The 7451-nt window shown below is 49.2% G+C and overlaps 1 long non-coding RNA gene across 1 annotated transcript in view; it reads right to left on the reverse strand.

Annotated features, from left to right (window-relative positions):
* LOC108520004 (uncharacterized) overlaps positions 1-7026 on the reverse strand; it is a 14006-nt gene extending 6980 nt beyond the window's left edge. The window contains exons 1-3 of the long non-coding RNA XR_001882797.1: positions 6890-7026; positions 5661-5735; positions 3767-3823 (exon numbers count right to left, since the gene is read on the reverse strand). This is a non-coding gene — a long non-coding RNA (uncharacterized LOC108520004). The remainder of the gene's footprint in view (positions 1-3766; positions 3824-5660; positions 5736-6889) is intronic.
* Between the last annotated feature and the right edge of the window lie 425 nt (positions 7027-7451).

Genomic DNA, 7451 nt, shown 5'->3' on the forward strand with positions numbered 1-7451 from the left:
AGAAAGAAAGAAAGAAAGAAAGAAAGAAAGAAAGAAAGAAAGAAAGAAAGAAAGAAAGAAAGAAAGAAAGGAAAGAAAGAAAAGAAAGAAAGAAAGAGGCAGGCACGGGAAAGAAATCTTTCTGGAGTGAATCCACCTCCCTTTCTTGCTAAGGTATAGTCAGAGCCCTAAGTTTTTAGAGTGATTTACACCACTTCCCAGCGGGGTCTCCACTAACCAGCGACCCAGTCACTCAAGTGTCCAGTGACCTAGGTTGCTTCGGTATGCCTTTCTCCAAACTCCCCAAAGAGCTGCTGCTGTGTGTTTTCATTTTTTAACAAATGTGCCATTAGCTCCCAAGGCAGTAACGAGTGCCCATTACTGAGTCTTTGGATTCCGTCATTGGCTGGTGTCACCAACAAAAGAAGTGCAGGCCCCTGCAGGGACCCCTCAGAGAGCTCTTGGGGCTTGACTCTTAGAAGCCACTCTCTGACAGGGAGCCTGATATTATCAGTGACTGGAAGCAGCTTGCCAATTCTTGCTTCTGCATTTAGGTCCCATCAAATGAAGGAGCCCCGTGGCCCTCCTTCACTTCTATGTTTGTTCAGCGGTCACTGTTCCAGCATTCTCCCCGCATCATTCTCAAAGCTGCCCCCTCTTCTTCATCCCCATCACCTGCCCTAGTCCAGGCTTCCCCATCTCTCCCAGGACTGTTTTATGTCCCTGCTTATAGACTTTGCTTCCCAAATCCATATTCCCCACTGTCCCAGAGCAATCCTTTTGAGAACCATGTCTTGGCAGCTGTTGACTTGTCCCACGGCTCCCATTCTATGAGATTTAGGAAGCCCGATGCTCTTCCTAAAATGTTTCCAAGTTTCTCTGTGGGAGATGGGTAGAGATGGGAGCTATATTCTCATGGACATTTCTGGCTTTGAGTGCTTGCGTCTACTGAGCTAGTGTAGTATAGGCATCAGTCACCTTGCATGCATGCATGCACACACACACAAACACGCACACACATATGCCTATCAGGTGCCATCCAATCACACATCACGTCCACCCAGATGTGGCTTTGGCCCCTTTCCCCTATTTTTCACACCAGAAAGCTCATGCTGGTTACTTTTGTGAGCATCGGGCTTTCCTGAATATTTCTGGATGGAGAAATTCATATGTCAGCAAGATATCAACTTCAGTGTTTTCAATTATGTACTTTTAAATAAATATAGCATGCATGGATTCATTCTCTTCATTAAAAAATAGGGAGAAGGACAGGATAGAAAGAGATTTGTTAAAGGATACAAAATTCCTAGATGGCTAGATAGGATGAAGAAGTTCTAGTGTTCTCTAGCATTGCAGGATGACTATAGCTAGTACATAACATAGTAGATAGTTTCAAATAGCTAGATGGAGGATATTGAATGTTCCTAATACAAAGACATGATAAAGATTTGAGATGATGGATATGCCAATTACCCTGATCTGCTCACTATATATTATATGTATCAAAACATCACTATGTAGCCCATGAATATGTATAATTATCATTTGTCAATTTCAAAGACAAAAGAGTTAAAGCATCAGAGATAATGCTGAGGAGGTGGACCAGGAAGGAGGAGTTTCTTGACATCACCATGGAGTCTCCAGCCAGCCCGGGACTGCTTACCTCTTGGGCTTCCTGTTGCAAGATATAAATAACCTGCTACATGCTGGGTGGCTGTGAGCAGGTTTTCTGCTCCCTGCAGCTGACAATGCTATCTGAGACACCCCCACCTACCACTGAACCTCCCTTGTCTTCTGCCATCACTTTAGCTTCTTACCGGTCTTTATTTTTCTACCTAGCACTTCATCACTGGCTGACAAGGTATTATTTTTGAATTGCTTACAAGTTGGTCTCTATTTTCCCATGAGAATGTAGGCTCCACGTGGAGAAGGAGTTGGTCTTCTGCCCATGTTATCCATAGGGCCTGATGCAATACCTGGCACATAGCAGGTGTTTGATAAGTATTTGTCAAATAAATGAATGAATGCAAATTTGATCACCTTCCTCCTCTTTCAGAAAATAAAATCCAAACTACTCAGATGGGCAAACAAGGTCATTCCTGCCCTGGACACTACCCGCTCCACCCACCTTGTACCAAGCTCCATCTCTGCACCCTCTGCTGGGCCTTTTCACAGGCTGTTCTCTCACATGCGTTAATTGAGCATCTTCTACATGTCAGCTGCCATTTTTGGCATGAGAGATAACTCAATGAACCAGCCAGCTGTGGTGAACACCCAGTGGAGGTCAGCAGAAAGGAGAGATGTAGGCCGTCAGTACAGTGTGGCCAGTCACAATACAAGGTGGGATACAGGGAATTAAGAGCTCCTCAGTGTCTAAGTAGCAAACCCCTATTCATTTTTTAAGGTCCAGCTCCAAAGTCCCGTCTTCTAGGAAGGCTTTTCCCAGACCCTGTGTTGGAGCAGATGCTCCTGGTGCTCCCTAAGTCCCTTGGCCTTCTGCTGCCACTGAACTCAGCCCACTTGTTTGTCTTTGCCTGGGTCCTTGTGCACCTCTCCAGGCAGCCTGTGAGCCATAGGGCCAGGAGCCCTGTCTTATTGTATCCGTAGCCCAACGGCCCAGTGCAGGGCTAGACATGGCAGGTTTTACTGGGTTCAGCTACTGACTTCTCCCTTCCTTGGCCTGCTGTCCTCCTCTCCAGCCCCCTTCACTTGCTCAAGTTGCAGGTTTCAGGCTGACTCTGTCTCTCCTTTTCACACTCAGGTCCCCAGACATTTCTTTATCTTGTTCTGAATTAATCCTTCCTCTTTCAAGGGAAGCTTGGGGTGGGGAAGTGACAGCTTTCTCTTGGACTGGCCAGTAAAGTTTAGATGAAAGGCCAGAAAAAGGTATCCAAACTCTTAGCATTCTTTATTCCTCAGGCTAGGCCCCTCCTTCCCTCCTTGCTTTCTCTGTCTTGCATTGCCACCCAACCATACTCCCTTCCCAGAATGTGACGGATTCCTCATGCCTCTGCACCTCTGCACCTGCTGCTTTCCTCCGCCAGAGATGCTGTTTCCCCACCATCGCTTCCTGATGAAAGTTGCCACACTCTGTGAAGCCAGGTACCCATGTTACCTTCTCAATACAGCTCCTCCCATGTCCCCTTCCCCATCCCCAAGCACAACAAATCGCTCCCATGGTGCTCTGTGCTTCCTTGGCTGTAGCTGGATCCCATGGCATTCTGGTGGCTCATCCATGGTCACATACTCTCAGATGTGAGCTCCTCATCACCTGGGTCAGGGAGAAGTCTGTGCCCCATCTCTCTTTGTTCTTCCAGTGCTCAGCATAGAGCTTGCCACACTATAGAACCACATAGATGATTGTTGCCTTGGGTGGCTGAGGTCTTAGGCAAGGGAGTGAGAAGGAGTGGCCACCCTTCCTGGTAACAGCACCTTATTTGCCTCTGGGGAACCATCTTCCCCACTTTCCATCCATGTGGCTTGAATGGGACTGACCGAGATGCAGGGCAGGGCTTATGACCTACGGCAACCTCATCGGACAGTGCATCCCCTGACCTAAGAGACTGCTCAGTGGTGGGCATGTCACCCAAGCCTGGCCCATGAGACCGTGGCAACAAAATTAAAGATGAGCTTGGAAATTGAGTGGAGGGCAGATGAGGGCAGGAGAAAAAGGATAAACCAAAACTAGAATCTGTGCCCTTATAGTGTGTCCATGAAGTCTAAGATATTTGACAGAGTCTGGCCACACTCATGGCTCTGTGTTTCCTAGGGACCAAAGTGTTCTTACCTCACAATCTGCTCTTGTTGTGGGAGGATCACGATTGGGCCTTATGGTTGGCAGCACCTAGAGTCGAAAGAAGCAAAACACGACAGTGAGCTGCGGAAAAAGAGCATGCCTTTTGGAGTCAAACTATCTGAGTTCAAGTCTTAGCTCTGCTACTTACTGGCTGCACACAAGTCCCTTGTCTCCCTGACGCTTGGTGCCTTCATCAGTGAGACATGAAAATCGATTTGTAAGATCACTGTCACAAATAAAACATGCATGCAAATAGCAGTTAGTCATCTACTGCAGGGATTCCATTGTGATTCTGTGTTGGTAGTCTGTTACAATCATCTAAGGTAGGGGATGTGGAAGTGGATGAGGAGGCTTAAGCTGTGGTACGGAGAGTAAGAATGGAGAGGAAGATAGAATAAATATTATCCAGGGAATATTAGTCCGAAATCTTCTGCTTGCAATTGACAGAAACCCCACTTGAAAGCATGCTTCACTGGGTGCAGGGGCTCACACCTATAATCCCAGCACTTTGGGAGGCTGAGGCGGGTGGATCACAAGGTCAGGAGTTTGAGACTGGCCAATATGGTGAAACCCCATCTCTACTAAAAATACAAAAATTAGCCAGGCATGGTGGCACACGCCTGTAGTTTCAGCTATTCAGGAGGCTGAGGCAGAAGAATCTCCTGAACCGGGGAGGCGGAGGTTGCAGTGAGCTGAGATCGAGATCATGCCACTGTACTCCAGCCTGGGCAACAGAGCAAGACTCTGTCTCGAAGTAAATAAATAAATGAAATAAAAACGAAAGCATGCTTAAGCAAAAAAGAATCAGTCCACACAGCTGAAAAGTTCAGAGATGCATGGCCAGGAGGCTGGGTCTCTGCCTAGTACCCCGTTATGGTCCTGCTTTCCTGTAGGGTGACCTGATTCTCCACTGTGCACATGGAGGCTCCAGCTACCTCAGGTTGGCATATTTGCACAGTGAGCACTCCCTACAGGAAAAGAGAGGGGCTCCTCCCCTAGCATTTCTTACAAAAGTCTTGGAACTGAGCCTCAATGGCCACTCTTCCATCATGCTCCCATCCTAGAGCCCATGGTGGGCATGAGAGATATTCTGATTGACTGAGCCTGGGTCCTTAGTGCTGGGGGCAGGGGGGTTGGGGGGGCAGGGAGGAGAGAATCCAACCTCACCTTAACTACACGGAGTGAGAGTGGAGAAGGGGATCTCTGGGGTGCTGTCACTCAAAGAAGTGGGGTATACCAGGCAAATATAAAAAAAAACAGGTGTGTCTTCCAGGAGTTTAGCCATCCAAGGAAGGTTTGGAAGTGGGAGGCCAGGAAATCAATGGAGTCAGCATTAACCAGGTGGTTTTGAGCTTGTGGTCCCTGTCTTTGGTCTCCAGCAGGCCTCACAAGCATGACTCAGTGGTGAGGCTGCCGCACATGTGGTTTCGAAACCAACCTTTCCCCGTGGCCCCAGCACTGGGTTGGCGTGTCCCTGGGGCTGGCCCCAGTGCCTGCCTGGAAATGCCCTCGGTTTGGGCCCTGCCTGAGTCTCTGGGAAGGTCTTTGATCTCCTCACCCCAGCTGTTCTATTGGCTTCCTCCTCACCCTGGGACTGTCTGGCAATTGCTCAGAAAAAGGCCAAATGCCACCTTGCAATTTGCTGGGTCATCCTGGAACAAGTGCTGCTGGGGCTCCCTGTCCCTACCCAAGCAGAGGAAAGGTTCGGGACAGTGGGCAGGTGCCCCCACCCCCAGAAACGAGTAGAGCAGGAGGCTGGGCCCGGGGTGCCGGCGAAGACCCTGGTCAAGTGCTTATCTATAGTGATAAATGAGGTCATCATAGCTGCTAAGGTCAGTCCTCCTCGGGCATGTAAATAGCAAATAAGCTCATGCTTGGAGAATACCCTTTGAGAGAGGAGGCTCCTGCATGCCGAAGATCCTTCCTGAGCACCTTCTGCCCTCCATGTCCGAGCTGCACACTGGAACAGAGAGGTGAATAAAATGTAATCCCTACCCCAAATTGCTTGCCAGCGATGACAAGAGACAGACAAGTAGCAATCAGCCCACAGTACAGTACACAGAGTCTGTTTATGGGAGGACACTCTGGAGCTTGGAAAGTACAGAGGAGACATAAAAGGCACAGCCAGGGGACAAGTGGGAGGGACCCAAGGAGCCAGGGACTAAGCTGGCACCTGAAGTAGAAAGCTGGTGGAGTGAAGAAAGGAGGGAAAAGGCATCCATCCTAGGTGGAAGCAGCATGTGCAAAAATGCAGTGCTTGCTTAGGGGGCTGTAAGTGGAGCCCAGGGCACCAGCAGAGGCGATGGGAAGAGGGGAGATTAGAGGGAAAGATGGGACCAGTATTCGCAAGTTCTTTAACTGGCCCAGTGTCAAGGTCTGGTCCAGATTCATTCCCTCCAGTCCAGATCATTTTCTCAAAAACAATTAAACAGAAACTCACGGAGAGCAAGTATCTCCCTCCACAGGAAATGGTCTTAGCAAGGACTCGGCACTTCCTGGGAAAGCTGAAAGGATGTGTGACTTTCTGGGAAACCACATCCCAATATTTCCTGCATTCAAACCCCAGAGCCCCAAATCAGGCTCGTTTCTAGGAAGTCAAATCAACAGTGGAGGTTTGGACTGTAGCAGCAGCCAGGTGGGAAGACACAAGACACACAGCCCCTGCACACCCGGGCTGGCTGGACAAAGCGGCCGGGCAGATGCACAGGTAGGAAAGCCTGCAGGCGCTGGAGGTGCCCCCAGAAGAAAGACAAAACCATCTCTCCTTGTCCCCTTTTTTTGTTATTTGAAACTTATCATTTAGGGGAAGGTAAAGGCCATATGGTTGTATATTCCCAGCTGTGTGACCTTGGGACTTTCAGTTTCCTCAGCTGAAAAGGTGATGTGAGAATGACCCTAGGTCTAGCAAACCAAGCACCTGTGTGAGGAGATGCCCACTCACTCTTTTTTCCCAAGACCCTCCTCAGCAAAGCCCAGAGGTGCTCTCTCTCCCCACGCTGGAGACCAGCATGCTCTTCAGACAGCAGACTCTCCCTGGCAGGGTCATAAACCAAATGTCTAAATATTAAAAGTTTTAAAGCAAGCTAACAAACTGCTAGATAAAGTATGTCATACCTCCTCACATGATGGCAGAGCCTCCTGATGACCTAGAAGGCCAGATCAGAAAGACTAGACTCCTCGGAGTTTCACACTGGCATGCAGCAGCTACTTTCCCCATTCTCCATGTTTTCCTGCACCGAGAGAAAAACAGATACCAGGCACTCAGTCCACGCGGCCAAGCTCTACCCAGGTCCCCCAAGCAGCTGCCCTTTGACCAGCCTTCAGGGCTGGAGCACCCACTGGCCATGTGGTCCACACTAGGGAAAATGGGGGAGGTCCAGGAGGCCTCAGAACTGGGCATGGGCATTTGGACAGGGAACCCCAGGGTCCTGGGAACCCAGAGTGTCCTCTGGAAGGGAGGCATGTGGGTTCCAAATGGGCATAGCCCTTTGTTCCCCAAGACTCCTCACTTGCAGTGAGGGGCAGTGTCTGAGCAAGACCTTCTAAAATGTAGGGCCCAGGGCTGGAGCCCCTCTTGCCCTGATCAGAGGGTGCTGGACAGGGAATCGGAGATGCAAGAATGTTAGGGTTGATTTTTTTTTTTTTTTTTTTTTTTAAGACTGAGTCTAGCTCGGTC

The sequence above is a fragment of the Rhinopithecus bieti genome, unplaced genomic scaffold (genome assembly GCF_001698545.2).
Source record: "Rhinopithecus bieti isolate Rb0 unplaced genomic scaffold, ASM169854v2 scaffold_49762, whole genome shotgun sequence".
In the NCBI taxonomy this organism is placed as follows: Eukaryota; Metazoa; Chordata; class Mammalia; order Primates; family Cercopithecidae; genus Rhinopithecus; species Rhinopithecus bieti.